Source organism: Sminthopsis crassicaudata, chromosome 3 (genome assembly GCF_048593235.1).
Source record: "Sminthopsis crassicaudata isolate SCR6 chromosome 3, ASM4859323v1, whole genome shotgun sequence".
NCBI lineage: Eukaryota > Metazoa > Chordata > Mammalia > Dasyuromorphia > Dasyuridae > Sminthopsis > Sminthopsis crassicaudata.
Genome location: NC_133619.1, coordinates 67,944,795 through 67,961,062, shown reverse-complemented (window position 1 = coordinate 67,961,062; position 16,268 = coordinate 67,944,795). Strand labels below are relative to the sequence as shown.

At 36.1% G+C, this 16,268-nt stretch overlaps 1 non-coding gene across 1 annotated transcript; it reads left to right on the top strand.

The window, feature by feature from the left end:
* Positions 1-565: 565 nt before the first annotated feature.
* On the top strand, positions 566-669 carry LOC141565207 (U6 spliceosomal RNA). The gene has a single exon (XR_012488891.1). It is a non-coding gene; the product is annotated as a U6 spliceosomal RNA (small nuclear RNA).
* The last annotated feature ends 15,599 nt before the right edge of the window (positions 670-16,268 follow it).

The following is a 16,268-nucleotide window of genomic DNA, read 5'->3' as shown; positions in this document are numbered from 1 at the left end:
TTTCTACATAGGTAATTATAATTGGGCTATACTTCATCCTCTCAGATTGGATGGAATTTTATACACTTTTTGCCTTGCTTTTGCAATAGTCAGAATTTGAAAATGATATGAAAATGAAACAAATAGCCTCAACAACCCCAAGGTTAGTTTATCATTTTCTGCTTTTATTCCCATATTTGTTCCCAAACAAAGAACAAAAACCTAGTCAGGACTACTACTTCTGAAATGCTTCATGTATATTATCCAATCATTACATATTTCTTTCTTTCTTTTCCTTCTAATTACAATTCTGGTCTCAAGGAAATTAGGATCAGAGATTTTTGAATTGGAAATAACCTCCAAGGTACTCTAGTCCAACCCCCCTCATTTTATAGATGAGCACAATAAAGTTAAGTAATTTATCCAAAGTCATATAAGTGACTAAGGAGAGAAAAGGAATTCAAACACAGGTCCTCTAAATCCAAAGACTCTGTCTACCCCTCCACCATTTGTAGATTCTTAAACATTGCACTGAACTATGCTGCCTCTTCTAATCTATTTCTCTGTTAAGAACACAATTTTTACACTCATTTTGCCATTACATATCTTTAAATTGGAAAGATTATCAGAAGACTAGCATGATTCCTCCACAAAGATGATGTGTAAATTAGTGAAATGTTTGATATTTAAAAAAACAAAAACAAAATAATACGTTGTTTTTCTTAGCTGGAACTAGATGAAAAGACCATAGTTTTACTAACTCATATTCAGCTTTAGTTATTAAGCTCTTTGTAAACTTTGCTGTGCAAAGAAGGTTTTTAAATTATATCTGTTGTTATTGTCATTACCTTTAAGACTCAAGAAAGGATTTCCTTGGGAACAACATATTTATACTGCATTTCCAAAGTACTCTCCTTCAGACAATCCAATAAGATAAGAAATTGAAGTAAACCCTCTCCTTTTCTGGAAGATCAAAGAGGGTGTGTTTTGTATATGGTCACCCACACCTAGTTTCAGACCTTTCCACAATGAGTTTTAACCTTAAAAAGATATTGGTGATAAAATGTTCTGTATTTGGTTGTTTTTTCCCTCTCTTCCTATTTTAAATAGAATATCTTTATTTTTTAAGAGAACAAAACCAAGCACTTTGATTTATGTTTTAAGCAATGGAAATTCTGAAATCAATTTTGAAAGGCTTAGAAGGAAGAATAAACCACCTCTTAGTCCATAGTGAGATCTCTGATAGGCCCAGATTCTGTCCCATAGCAATTTTACAACCTCTGAATTATAAAGCTCTTCTGCCAATTAAGTCTGAAGAAAAACTGCTGACTCATTTTCATTAGAGCACTGGCGCTACCCAAGGGCATCACTATACATACTGTGTGAGGAATATAAAGTCACTCTGGTTTCTCTAATTTATACCTCAGATCAATAGTATGATCAAATCCCTTATAGCTATCTGTTAATATGATTCAATGTGAGAACTCAGAGATCTGAGAGTGTCATACCTCCCCATCAGATAAGGCTCTTGCAGCTCCATGAATGGAACCACGATGCTGATAATACAGTTCAGTAGATTCAATCCCATCCAAAAGTCTAGAAAAAAAGAAGTGCCTTTCCCCCCCAACCCCCAATTTGTGAGACTTTCTAGTGTCTTTGTGCAGCTGTTTGGGAAAGCAATAACAGTGTGTAAGTCATGAGAATGATTGTCATTGAGCAAATGACTTGCCAGGTGGAAAAAAAATCAAATTATTTTGTGCTTAGGCGTTTATTTCCTTTTCAAAGTACTTTGGAAATAAATTTCTGCCAATTGAGGATAGCTGCAAGCACTGTCTCCTTCACAGCTCATTTTTCCTCGGTCAAAATATAGAAACTGTACAGGTATAATGCTTTCAATGGGATTTTGCCATATCCTTTTAAAAAAAACCAACCAGTAATTTATTTGGTGCTAGGGAAAATTAGTGCCAGAGCTAGAGGAAATCATGATGACCTAATTAAAGAGTTAGGAAATGTTGATTTTTATATTTCCTTGCTTCTTTCAATATATTTTTCATTATAATATTAAACAGCATTCATTAAAATACCAAATAACATGATTTTCAGGGTGTGGTCCAATCCCAGGACTCTCTGCTATTTCCTCTTATTCTCTCTATGACTTTGGACCAGTCACTTAATCTCACTAAGTTTCAGTTTCCTCATTGTTTAATGAGGAAAGTTGACCCTTAAGGGCTTTTTTTCTTCCATTTATGAATCTGTGATATGATGGCATATGATTTTGACATAGTGAAATCACAAACCTTTTCACAGTATACCTGAATATATTGTATGCAGTTTACAAAAGACATTGACAAACTGGACCACATCCAGAAAAGAAAAACCAAGCTAGAATGAGCAGCTGGGGACATTTAGCCTGGAGATGAGAAGATTTAAGTGGAGAAATGACAGCTGTCGTAGAGTATTTGAAAGACTGTCATAGAGAAGAGGGATTAGCCTTGTTGAGCATGGTCTAAGAAGACAGTGGTACTAGGAGGAATTCAGGAAAGTGGCACAGAGAAATATTTCAACCTGAATAAGGGAAAAAAACTTCCCACCAATCAGAGTTATCCAAAAGTGGAATGGATGCTTCCAAAAGCAGTATGTCATTCATTCTTTCATCATCTCCAGTGGTCTTCAAGCTTTAGTCATTGTCAGGGATGTGGCAGAGGGAATCCCAGCTTGGACTAGGTTTCTTCTTATTCAGAGATTCTGTGAACCTTCTCCCATGAATCAAACCCATAAGGTAGAAATAAGAGAATATGCAAGGCACAGGTAATTCATTGAATTTTTTCCACCAAGTTTTGTTATATATTTAAATATATTACAAGTTAAAATAAGTTAAAAAGAATTATGTCAATACTACTGCTCCTAGCATGGGTTTAACACATAGACCTATATACCTCAAGGGTCTAAATATCTGTAAATATAAAATAAAAAAAATATGCCAATATGGCAATAAAGTATAATTTAAATAGAAGAGAAACTTCAATAGTTTACAAACCAGAGTTCAGATAATAGTGCGAACTCATATGTGTTATATCCATTTAAGTTGTCATATTTTGGAGAATTAGTGGAAATAAAAATGGAGAGTGTCCACAACATATTTGTTCTAAAACTGTCACCAATACTGTTATTTTTAATATTTCCTGAACCTGAAGTGTTTTTATTTTCATCTTCAAGTTAATTTTATCCCAAAGTTTTGTCATCAATCCCAATTTTCTTTTGATGCTAAAGAAGCAGTAAGAATGAAAAGAAAAATAACTATTCTTTGGGAATTTCTAAAAGATCCTGCTACAAGTCTTGAGATGTTGAAGAATCACACAAATGCATGAAAAAACACAAATAATTTTAAGGGAAGATGGAAAATAAAAGAAGGGAGGAGATGAGGGGAGAAAAAAAAAGAGAGGAGAGAAGAGGAAAGGAAGACTTATCTACTAGAGATTTCAAGTTGGCTATTGTTGGAGGTTTTCAATATGGAAACTCCCTTCAGATAATGTATTTGATTTCAATTAGGATAATTTTCTGCTGAATATAGAAAGAATTATTGTCAAGCATTTATATTGCTTGGAAATAACCAATAATCTTTAGATCAAAAATGTAGTGTATGTGGTTTTTTTTGGCCATTGTGGAAATGTACCTTCCAATTGTGTAAATAACCTGCTAGTTATTTTGCCATAATGAAAAGATATTGGAATAGAGATAATTTTTACATTCTCTCTATGTACTTAGGCAGTTTCTCCAATAAATGGAACTCTGCCCAACCTCACTTCCATCCAGGAGCTTTGGCTTTTTGAGGTGCATTAACTGTTCAGTAGTTAACCATCAGAAAAAGTCATTTATTTACTAAGTGGAATGCTGGAAAAGGTGGTTTGACTCAAGTAAAACAGTTGCCTGTTTCCTCCAGAGCAATATATGACTTGAGCCTGCAGGATCAAGCTCACTATTACAGTTTCCTAATAGGCCAACGAGGGAGTTAAGTCCTGAACAGCTCATATAAAGTCATGATTCTTCAAAGGATCTTACCTTCTAATTGAAACAGAATATGATTGAATGCTAGAGAGTGAAAAAACTCTGGTTTTACAAGCTTACTAATACACAGAATCCCATGTGAAGCAGGCATGAGACTGGGGACCAGTGACTAGAGTTTTATCCTTGGCATTGCCCTGAACACGCTAGGTAATCAGAGGCCAGCTATCAAACCTTCCCCAGCTTTAGCTTCCTCACCAATCGGATGCTAATAATAAAAACTGATCTTTTGCCTGCCTCATATGGATGTTGTGAAGGTGTACAGTAATGTGCTTTTAGCTCTCTGGATAAAAGTCCTATACAGAAGTGATAACTCTCATCCCCTTCAGATGTGCCCCATTGAAAATCTAATGCCAGAAATACTCTGTGTGCAACTTAGCACAGCAAGTAGCTTGATTCTTGCTTTCCTGACTTTCAAAAATTAGAATTAGTCTCCATGACCTTGCTTAAAAACTATTTTTTAAAATGGATTCAGTTTTGCTTTGATACCAAAATTAGATGGGAGAAAAAACCCTGAAGGGACAGGGGTAAGAGAGCAAGAAAGACTGACATCCTTTCTCCAGCATGTTCACTCTGAAGGGACTTTAGCAGCTTCAAAGCTAAGTTCTTTTTCTTTTAATTCTTTTCTTTTCTTTTTTATTTAAAGTCTACTACCTCTGACAGAAGCAAGCTTTTGATCTTGGGGTGCCAGCCCAATAGGGAACAGAGAAGAGGTGAGGAGGGCGCCTGCCAGGTTACTGCAGCTCACACCTAGAACATTCTCCCAGTCCTGCTTTTATCAATTGGAGCAATGGAGGCAAAAGCAGTGGCTATAAGCCCAATAATAAAAAGAAAATTAAAAGAGAGGGCATAGGGGTGCCAGGGTTGAAATATCAGAATAGTAGGGGACTAGGACTGTGAGTCATATGATCCAGGTTGCTGGGCTAACTTCTGGCACTGAGCCCAGTCTTCCCCAAACTTCCATTTTGCATTAGCCAAACTCCAGGGTCACAGCAACTTTTATATAATAAAACTTGACGAAACGCATGGATTCTAAATGTCAAGAGGACAGAAATACTGTTGTCTCTAGAGCCACAGCTGACTCTCTACTTGCAATGACAAAGTATTCGGGCTTTCTGTGCTTTCATTATACCTGTAAGACAAAAACAATAACAATCCTATGCTAAACTTCCTCCTTGATGGGACTGCTATGAACAGCAATAACATCTCTAGAGAGATAGATGTAAATAGACACGTGTGTGTATGTTTGTGTATACAGGAATATATGCTTATATGTATATTTGAAAATACTTTATCCAGAGGAACTCCTAATTATGAAGTCAGTTGAAGTAAATAAACCTGCAGCTTTAATGGGTTTGCTATATGAGTAAGCATGGTAATATGGTAATATTAAAAAAAAAAAAAAAAAAAAAAAAGAATGACTTAGTTGAAGAAGCAAAGAACTAGAAAACAGGAAACTAAATCCTGAGGCACAGTCATGAACTTTCTGTGTGTTCTTCCCAGTAGATTCTTTGGACTGCAGAGTTCATCTGGAAAGCATACAAAAGGGATGAGCTCCTCTACGGAGCTTAGTGGAAAAAATAATAAGTGGATTCGAGCCATTTACCAAAGGCAATTTAAATATAATAATAAAGGCAGAGCTGAGCTCTTCTATATGGTAGTTCCTATTCATGAGAATTTGAACCCAACACACCAGAGGATTTGTTCCTTTGGGATTCTCTGACTTTCAGAGTTTGCCTGCTGTCATTCAGGGTTAGATTTTGCTTAGTTTTAATGGTAAAGAAAATGCAGACTAGGCATTCTTAAGAGTACAAGCATGAATGCGTTTGTGGCTTCCATAAGTAGAATCAATAAGCGTCGTGTGGGGGAGAGGGTACAATATTGAAGGGCTGAATATCACTCTGAACCATTCAAATAACTATGACCTAGAGGAGTCCATTTCTACGAAAATATCTCTAAAGTGTTTTCCTTGAATCTTTGCCATTAAAATGGATGGGACTCTTTCAATTGTCTTTTTTTTTTCTTTCCTGGTCATAGCTTCAGAATACTAGTGCTGCTTGATTTCCTTCAGTTGCAGATATTGGTGGCTGAAAGCATGGGCCAGGCCCCAGAAAATTTTCACAGAGGAAAATACACAGGGCCAAATTGGACCCACCGTGTATCTCTGAAATGTATGGTAAGTGTCCAAGGTGCTGATAATGCTGTAGCTAGAGTGGGATCATCACTGCTTAGAGACCATGCAGCAACCTCTCCTGCTCCCAACTGGAGGGCTATCAGTATTGGTCAAGTGCATCACCCTCCTGGGATGCTCTGGATTGTAATTGCAAATGCTGCAATTAAAATGTAGGATGGTAAAGCTCCATCATAGTGTTTTTCCAAGTCAAGACTCTAGTATCTTTGCCCTCCTTTGGACAATTACTTTCAAAGACTAAGAGGGTTACCTTTAATCCTCTCAGGGACTCTCTTCTAATTGAACATCTGAGAATCTCATTATCCTCTTCCATGGAGGGCACCATTAATGGGAGAGCAGTGGTAGATAAACCAAATGGACAAAGACAATACTCTTACAGATCACAGAACTGTCCAGGGATACCTCATGCCAGAAGAATTGACTCTAAGCTAAATAAAAGAAAGGAAGGATTGAAATAGTAGCTTTTTCACGAATTAACCATGTGATCATGGTCAAGGCATTTTGTCTCAGTGGGCTTCACTTCATGGTATATGGAGCTGGAATGGACCCTGAAAGAATATTTCATCTTCTATCTAATAGGAAGTAGTGTCTTGTCCAGGTTGACACAACAAGACAGTCTCAAGCCAAGACAAGAAGCCAGATTTCTTGGCTTTCAATCAAGATCATGAAGTAATAAAAATATTACTTGTTTCCAATTTATCTCTTAGGGATTTTTAAATAGCATTCTTACAGACAGAAACACGTCACTGATCTATGTAAATGTATAGACAGACAAATAAATAACAGAGACTGGCAGATGATTGATAGATGAAAAGATAGATATATAGATGATATAGATAGACAGATAACATAGAGAGACAGACAGATAGAAAGACAGATATATGTGAAGATACTCAAAGTAGATACTAGCTTACCTGGAATGAAACATCAGAAGGAACTAAGTGCCCAGTACTAATTGTCCAATTCATCTTGTTCAACTAAAACAATGAAAATTATGTACAAAAAAGAAAAGCAAAAACAAATCTCTGAACTAATCTTCTCTGTTTTAAGTTGTGGGTGTTTGGTCTGCAGCTGAACATATTCCAAAATATTGTATGGCAGATACCAGTTACAAATTTTCAATAAAATAAAAGAATGCTCCATCAACGCAGGATGGATATAAATTTTAAACCCTGCCCCCAAAATAGTTTGCTGTATGAAGAAAAAAATATTTCAGTGGAGGATAGGTTGGCCATACCATTATGATTTAGCTGGATTCATTCTTGATCAAATATTGCAGTATGTCTCTCAGGTGACAGAAAAATATTTGGGATATGGACAGAATTTACAATTTCACCAATCTATATGTTATCTATATGATGACCACTCAATTTGAAAATTCCCTTTATCAGTACAGTTTAGTATCTTCTCTAAAATGTATATTAGAGAATAATCCTCTTTTCCTGATCTGCTATGTATGTGCAAAGGTTCATTATATTTGGCATTTGGTAAGTTTATAATTAAAATAAAAATTAATTCAAAAAGGAAAAATATCTATTTTGTCATTAAAATAATTTTAAAATATGACAGAGAAGGAGGTAGAGAGAGAAAGAGAGAAGAAAGAGAAAGGGAGAAAGAAAGGGAGAGAGAAAAAAGAAAGAGACAGAAAAAGAGAAAGAGAGACAGACCCACAGAGAAAAACAGAGATAGACACACGAGAGAAAGAGAGATAGACAGAGAAACAGAGACAGAGACAGAGACAGAGGTAGAGACAGAGAGAGACAGAGAGAGAGAAGGAGAATTTCCTAAATTACTCTAAGGTTAAGTGATTTTCCCAGAGTCACATAGTTAATATATCTCAAAGGCAGACCTGGGACCTATGTGACTTTGAAGATAGCTCTTCCTATGCCATGCTGCCTCTAAAATAATAACAATTATAATAATAATATCTAGCATTTGTATAGCTCTCTAAAATTAAAGTGCAAATCACTTTATGTTTTTGCTTAATCTTTACAATAACTATGTGATATATTTCTATATGTTATGCCTGTTTTACAGATAGGGCTTTCAATTTGGACTGAAAGATTTTCAGTGACTTATCTTGGGTCACATAGCTAATAAATTTGTAAGACAGGATTTGTCTTCCAAACTCTTTCTCTAAAGAAGTTAGTTGATGCAGTAAATAGAATGCTACACCTGTAGTCAAGGGAGATTCAAGTTTAAATCCAGTCTTAAGACGTTTATTAGTTGTGTGATGCTGGCAATAAAAACCCTGTTAGCCTTAGTTTCCTTATTTGTAAAATGACCAAGAGAAGGAAATGGTAAACCATCCAATATTTTTGCCAAGAAAATTCTGGGGGTAACAAAAAATCTGATAAGACTGAAAATGACTAAACAAGAACTCTATTTTTAGCATTTAAATTAGTTTAAATATTACTATTAAAAAGAGGGCATTTGCATAAAAATATGATTAAGGAGGAAACATAAGATCCTAATCTTAATTCTGGAATAGACATTAAAGGTCTCCTAGTCCCAACTCTTCATTTTAGACCTGAGGGAACTTAGGTTAAGACTGGTTAAGTGACTTCCCCATGCTGGTGGAGCTTCAGAACCAGCCCTCCCAAGTGACAGTTAAAATTATGCCCTGAATAACGATGAGTCTAAAGTTACAGTACAATAGGGACTGAGGTTGACCACTTTTCACTTTTTTTTTTTTTTTCAAAATCAGTAATCTAAAAGAATGTGGTTGTCAGAACGAAGCTCCTAATGGAGACAACATCAATCAGAAATTTACATTTATGAGTACAGTACTTTGGAGGATACAATCAGTGATGCTAATTAGAAGCAAACAAGCTTACAAGACTAGCAGGTTGGAAATCAGCAGAGTATGACAGTATACAACCAGCTCCAGAAAGCCATCAGAAATCATTGTTTTCTTTGGGAAAGTAGTCTATTTTCAATAAAGGTATTCAGGCCTAAATTTTTCCAACTGAGCCACTTTTTTGGTTCTATTTCTCTTTCTAATGTAATTTTTGCTTCCAAAGCCAAGCTTTGCATAATCATTGCAGGTATGCCAGAATTGGGGTTTCCAATACTCACATATCTTTAGATAGCTAGCATTCCATTGCTTACAAGTCAGCTAGTTGAAATCTCATATTTTGCCAAAAGAAAATATGAAAAAGTGAGATGGCTTAAAAAAAAAAGCTACAAGTGACCTAACCTTCACTTAAACCCAAATGTTTTAACTCCAAATTCAGTATTTTCCCCTCATTCTACCACACTGTCTACAGTTTCTGATCTTCCTTTTTGATAAGGATGAGACATATCCCTTTCTAGTTTCAATTTCAAGATCTTCACCCCCTTAGGGGTCCATTGAAAACACTGAGATTGACTCTAAGACACTTCTCAGCCCAACAGTAACATGCTGGGCTTCTACTGTTCACAGAGAGCTAGAATTAACTCTCTCAGGCTCTTAAAATTTTTCTATAAACTTTCTTTTTCTATAAACCTTCTTTCTTGAAAGAGAAAAATTGCTTCTGTCAAAGCACTTATTCCATAAAAGGAAATCCCAGTTTCAATAGTCACTAACCAGACAGGTGAAAAAAAGACTTAGTAATTCACCTTTCCATGGTAAGAATATCCAATTAGACTAAAATAAGAAGCAACAAATGGATGGATACCCCTTACACAGAAAAGCTAACTTGTTTACTTTCCCTGTTTCTTCCAATGAAGAAAATAATTTTCAACCTCACTTCACCTCTAAGAAATCAATGTTTCCATAGAGCTCTCTAAGGCTCACTGCCCTTACTCATGGTGTAATGCTTTTGGGGACACATACATTTATACCTTCTTTCTTCATTGATATTTCAGTGCTGCGTAGGTCTTGGTCAGCTATTGATTTGCTCACAACCTTGGACGCCTTGATCACCTGGTTAGCTTTCTACTCCTTACCTGCAGACAATCTCTTGCAGCTTAAAGCTGATTATTGTTGGTGACTCTTGGGGATTCAGAGAAATAGCAAGCTTCATCTGCCCAGTACAGGTCAAATCCTTTAATACATACTATTACAACCAAAGCTACTGGATCAATTAATCTATCAGCAAGAATTTGTGGGGTATCCTCTCCTGTGATTAGCACCCCATCATATGCTGTGGGAGACAGAAAAGATGTCAGAGATATAATCCTTGGGAAGATTGCCTTCCTTAAGCAAATATCTATTATTATTATGCCCAACAACAATTCCAATGCTACTTTAAAATGTGGCTGGTCCACTGTTACTGGATTTGATCTGTATCTTTCAATGGAACAGGTTCTTTACCTTTCTACAAGCAGAAGACTAAGCTATGTATCTTTGATCTGGATCTGGGAAATCTTACTCTAATCTCTTTCAATTGAAAACAGAGTATAGGCAGGACAGTGGTTAAGCAAGTGAATTCAGAATATTTCCTTTGACTGTCAAAATCCACAATCCAAACTCAACCACTTCGTGGAGGAATAAGATGTCTGTACATCTCCCAACAGAATCTCCACTGGGGAAAAAAACACACCCATAATTTCTAAACTGAGTGCTTTTAAATTGCATCTATAGATCTTCCTTGCATGAACAGATTTCTGGCTTCATATTTAGTGATGCCTGCAGCTAAGCCTTCTCATAAAATTAAGAAACTAGACAATCAATAAAAAGAAGTAATGGGATGGTGTTCCCTTTGGATGCCATACTGTCTCTAGTTTGTTTGGAGACCAGTGGGCTTTATTAAGAATGATAACAGACACTTGGTAATGTTGCAAACTGGATGTAAATCAACCTGGAGGGTGACAAAGCTTAACTCAATTGGTATCAGAGGAAACAACCTCATCATTTATAAAATCAAATTTATTTCCAAAATTTATTGAACTCAAATGGAACAAAACCTGTGAAATCACCTTGATACTTAACACTGAAAATTTAATTTCTATTTTAAAACTATGCCCCAATCAAAAGACAAAGTCGAAATAAGCAGCCTAATTGGAACATCATCCATAAGTGGTTGGCTAAAGTTCTTACATGTGCCTCTAACACTCATTAGGGAAACAGATCGATGGAAATGGGAGGAAAAAGCAGCATTCAGTTTGGCTAATGAACACTTATTATTATTCTGGATCATCATGATGTACAAAAACCAATAATTACCACAGTCTGCTAGAGACCTGCCTCTAGCCTCTTTATCAGCAATACCAAACTAGAGGGTGATGGTTGCTTTCTTGTCTTTGGAAAAACTTAACAGCAACTTTGCATATTTAATGCAGCTTTATTTTAAATAATTTGCTTCTTTGCAGGAGTTCACTTGAAATTTTATAGAACAAAAATAATTCTGGAACCTAAACCTTTTTTTAAAAAACGCTATTTAGTCTTCTCTCCAGATCAAATATCAATAGTAAATCTTGGCTAATCAATTGTTTCTCATTTTAATGTGAAGACATCGTCTTACTAGTGGGAATAATAAAGGGAAAAGAAATGATGATGATATTTAGGGTAGTTTCTTATTTGAAAGGCATTGGAAATAAAAAAAACAACATTTTTATATCACCATATGGTATATGAAGCTACATTTTTCAATTTTTTTTAAAACTGACTAGCACAGGGCTTTGTACATGCTAGATACCATATAAAAGTTTATGGAACTTAATTATTATGTGTTTCATTTCTCCACTGAGATCCACATAAACTTGTCAAGTTACAGAAAAGTTACTGATTCTCAGAAAAGTTACATAGACGTTGGGAATAAGGGGCAGAAGATCTTCCATTATGAGAAATTCTCCCTTTTTCCCCTTAGAAAAATGGAGATCCTAATCAAATAGGCATTTTAACATCAATCTCATTAGTTCTGACTAAAAGCTTTGATTAGAAATTCATGTCAAATGTTAATCATCTCTTTTCTGATATTTCCTGGGCTAGGCATACAGAGAATACGTCTACCACATACACACTAATGTATATTGGGAAACTTGTTGGAAAAGTCACAGAAAAAATATTAAAAGCTCAAGGAATCTGAAACTAGGACTTGTTTCTCACAGCAGAAGGTAATCCTCCCATAGGATGTTAGAGTCAAATATTAGAATTAGTGAATTATCTCCTAAGTACACCCCTATTCTCTATATCTGTATGGGGGCTTCCCATACTGTACATTTGGGTCTATCAACTCTAATGAACATCCAATTCTCACTACAAATAAATTAAGTTAGCGTTTCCAAGAGAGGGGTGGGAACTATTATCTGCTGTAACTTTTTTTTTTTTTTTTTTTTTTTTTGGAACAATGACTAAAGACCTAAGGAAATTAATTTGCTTCTTGGGAAATGAATGTTATATGGCAGTCATCTCATTTTCTTGAAATTCTTTTATCAATAAGTAACACACTGAATACCAACTCTTGGGGAAAACTGGAAGGATTTATGATGGCTTAATAGAATCTCTCGACAACATAAAAATGTTATATTATTCATAGAATAGTTGGTGGGGCCAGGTCAGTTTTTTTTTCCCTACTCTCCTATTCTCTCACCTACATAACTCACAAATCAGCCAATCCTTTCTTTTTCTATTTCCCAATATGATTTCCTAATGCTCCTCTCTGTTCTTTTTACCTCCTTCCTTCCAAATCCTTGCTTTGCCAACAAAAATTATAGAAGCATATTTATAGAGATCTCTAGATTGTAGAAAATACATTGTCTGCTTTACTTCTTTTGACTCTTGAATCAGCCCTGTGAAGTGAATGCTAAAGATATTTTTATTCCCACTTTACAAATGAGGAAATTAAGGCTGCAAATTATTTTCCCATAATCAACTAATCAGTATGTAAGGGAGGATTTGAACCTGGGACTTCCTGACTCTAAAATTGGGATTCTATTCATTATTATGCCATTTCTCTTATCTTAATACATCTTTATTACTGAGACAAAAATGGATGGCACTTTTAAATACAGATCAGGATCGGTTTGGCATTTTAGCTTGTGGTATTAGGGAGTTTTGTTTACACTCACAGCAGCAAAGTCTCTATACAAAGACTTGGCAGGAGTAAACCAAGCATCTGATTCATCTGGGGAGGTGGGCAACTTGACCTATATTCTCCTGCCATTAATCAAGGACACTTGGGTCTTTGAGCTAAGACTTAATTTGCACTTGCTCTTCCCAACCCTGGTTCCTCCCTGACACCAACTTGTTTATGTTTACTGCATGATCTTGTCCTTTGCAATGAGAATACCCAGTGGTTTCCAAACCAGTCTCTACTATCATTGCACATTCTCATCAACCACTGGGGACTGCTGCCTGATTAGACCCTTCTCTACCCTGTGACTGCGGATGGGGGGGGAACTGTATACCTCTAAATTCCACCTGATTCTTGAACTTCATTATTTCCTTTCCAAATAGATCAAATATGTTTCTTGCCAATCTCATTATTGCACTTTTGATTTCCTATAGCAAGACCATCTTATAAAAAAACACCAAATTTACAGCCAGCATAATCTCTGCATTCTGGCTTTATAATGACAGATATGATAGGTGCATCTTTTCCAGATGGGAAATAGGACAAATGAAAAACCTGTGAGACAGAGTTTGTGGGTAATTCATAAGCAATTTATTAATTAGACTATCTGTTAATCATTAAACTCTTTTGGATTTAGTCTTTTTCATTATTCCAAATACATACAAAGATAGTTTTCAACATTTACCCTTGCAAAACTTTATATTCCAAATTTTTCTCCCTTTTGTTCCCTCTTCCCCTTCCCCCAAAAGCAAGCAATATGATATATGATAAACATACGCAATTCTTTTTTTTAATAATAACTTTTTGTTTTCAAAATATGTATAAAGATAATTTTCAACATTGACCATTGCAAAATCTTGCATTCCAAATTTTTCATCCTCCCTTACCTCTACCCCTTCCCCTAGATAGCAAGTAATCCAATATATGTTAGACATGTGTAATTCCTCTATACATACTTCCACATTTATCATGCTTGTGCAGTTCTTTTAAACATATTTCAATATTCATCATGCTGTGCAAGAAAAATCAGAACAAAAGGGAAAAGAAAAACATGAGCGGGAAAAAAGCAAACAACAAAAAAGGTGAAAATACTATGCTTTGATCCACATCCATTTTTAATCAATAAATTGATGTCAGTGATTTCTTTCAGTAACTATAGACAAAACCATAGAGATCAACAAATGCTTAAATATCTTTGGAAAAAAGGTAGAGTGTGTGCCCTGACAGATGAAAATCAAACCTGACTCGTGAACAATTAAAGAAGAGGTGAACTTTCAAATGAGGGGATAGGCTGAAAGCTTTCAGCTCTTCCTGCTGAGAATGTGGCTTGATCATGACATTCAGCCACCTCCAACAATCTAGACAAAAGAATTCATCTCTACTGAGATCGACCTGGTTGATTTTCTCCTTCATGAGCTGGATCACCCTAAACTGTAATGGAGGAGTGCAGGGGCATCCATTTGATGCTTTGAGGCTAGAATTCTGTTTACACTCTAAACAGAAGTAATTTTTCTTAGTTGAATGGAGTCCTGCCCAAAATTTAGAAGCAATTTGGGCAATCCCTTCTGTCAGAAAGCTCCTTCAGAGACTATCTGACTGACTGTCCTACATAGGGGCTGGTCTCTAAATGAGGAAGGAGAGAGAAAAAGCCTTAATTCTAATTTAATCATCAGTTATTAATATAATGGAAAAATAATCTCCCTTATCTGGCGATTTACATTTACATCTCATGTCTAACAAGAGAATTTAGTGGAGGTAGCATGTTACTGTCCTAGAGAGTTTGGGTTCAGATTCTTCCTCCGACACGTACTACTTCTGTGACCTTGGGCTTCAATTACTTCCTTTACAAATGTGAAAATTGGTGCAGATGATCTCTAAAGTCCCAGCTCCAATCCTATGTTCAATCTCAAAGCCTATAGATAAATACCATAAGATCATAGCTCAAGGACTAAGAGAACTCCAGTTTCTATCCTCCATCATCATCATCATCATCATCATCATCATCATCACCAACATCATCATCAATTCAAAATTTATGTAGTATTCCAGTTTATAATGGATTTAACATATATTTTCTCACTATTTGCTTGCTCTCTCTCACACTGCAAAATCTGAATCTAGTGGAGAATAATTCAGTAAAAAGGAAAGGTTCTGCTGCCATGGAGAAATTGTGATTCTGCTCAGGTGGGAGAGGTCATTCATTACGGAGTGATGATGACTTCCCTGGGGAATGTCCAGCTGATTACAGGCTGCTGCCTGGGTTTGCTGCTTTCACCTCACATTTGGTGGCTCCTGCTAAGAGATAGTGACCGGAGTTACTCCAGCTACTCTTGATCTGCAATGTGGCACAATTTTGGAAAAAACAGACAATAACCTCTGAGGATGTTTCACCATTCCGACAAAATTTGCCAAGTTTACAGGCAAACATAGAAAAAAAATGCATAATTACCTCTGAGTCCTACTAGGCCTCCAGTCCTTCCCAGGTGCCCAATACCAGCTGTTGTCCCATCTGGGTACCTGCATAACCAAATGGGCCTCTTTGTCTTCTGCATCAGCGAGCAATTATTACCTCTGGCAAAACAGGAATGATCCTGATGGCATAGGTGAGAGCAAAGTTGAAATGGCTCAAAACTTCTGCTGTTGCTACAACCTAGTTTGTGTTGACAATGTCATCATTCAGAAACTTGCAATGAAGGCCAGATGCAGGTTTTTTCTGCCCAGCCGCTATGCTTAACATGAAGGTCTAATTAGCTGTATTATCCACTATGCTATGGGGACAGGAGAGTCCCAGGTATATAGCTAGTACTACAGGTTCTAGGTACAACCATTATGAGTAAATTCAATAAAGATAAACTGATGAACTGCTCTGAGCAAAATCACTTTATTAACAGTGATGTTTATGACTATATATAAAGTCAGACTAGTCATCTCAATAAGGGCAGTGACTCAAGTGAGAAGAGAAAGGTCTTCTTTATTGACTTGCAGGAAAGCAGGGAGTCTAGGAACACAATTGACTATACCAAGAAAAGAGGGTTGGC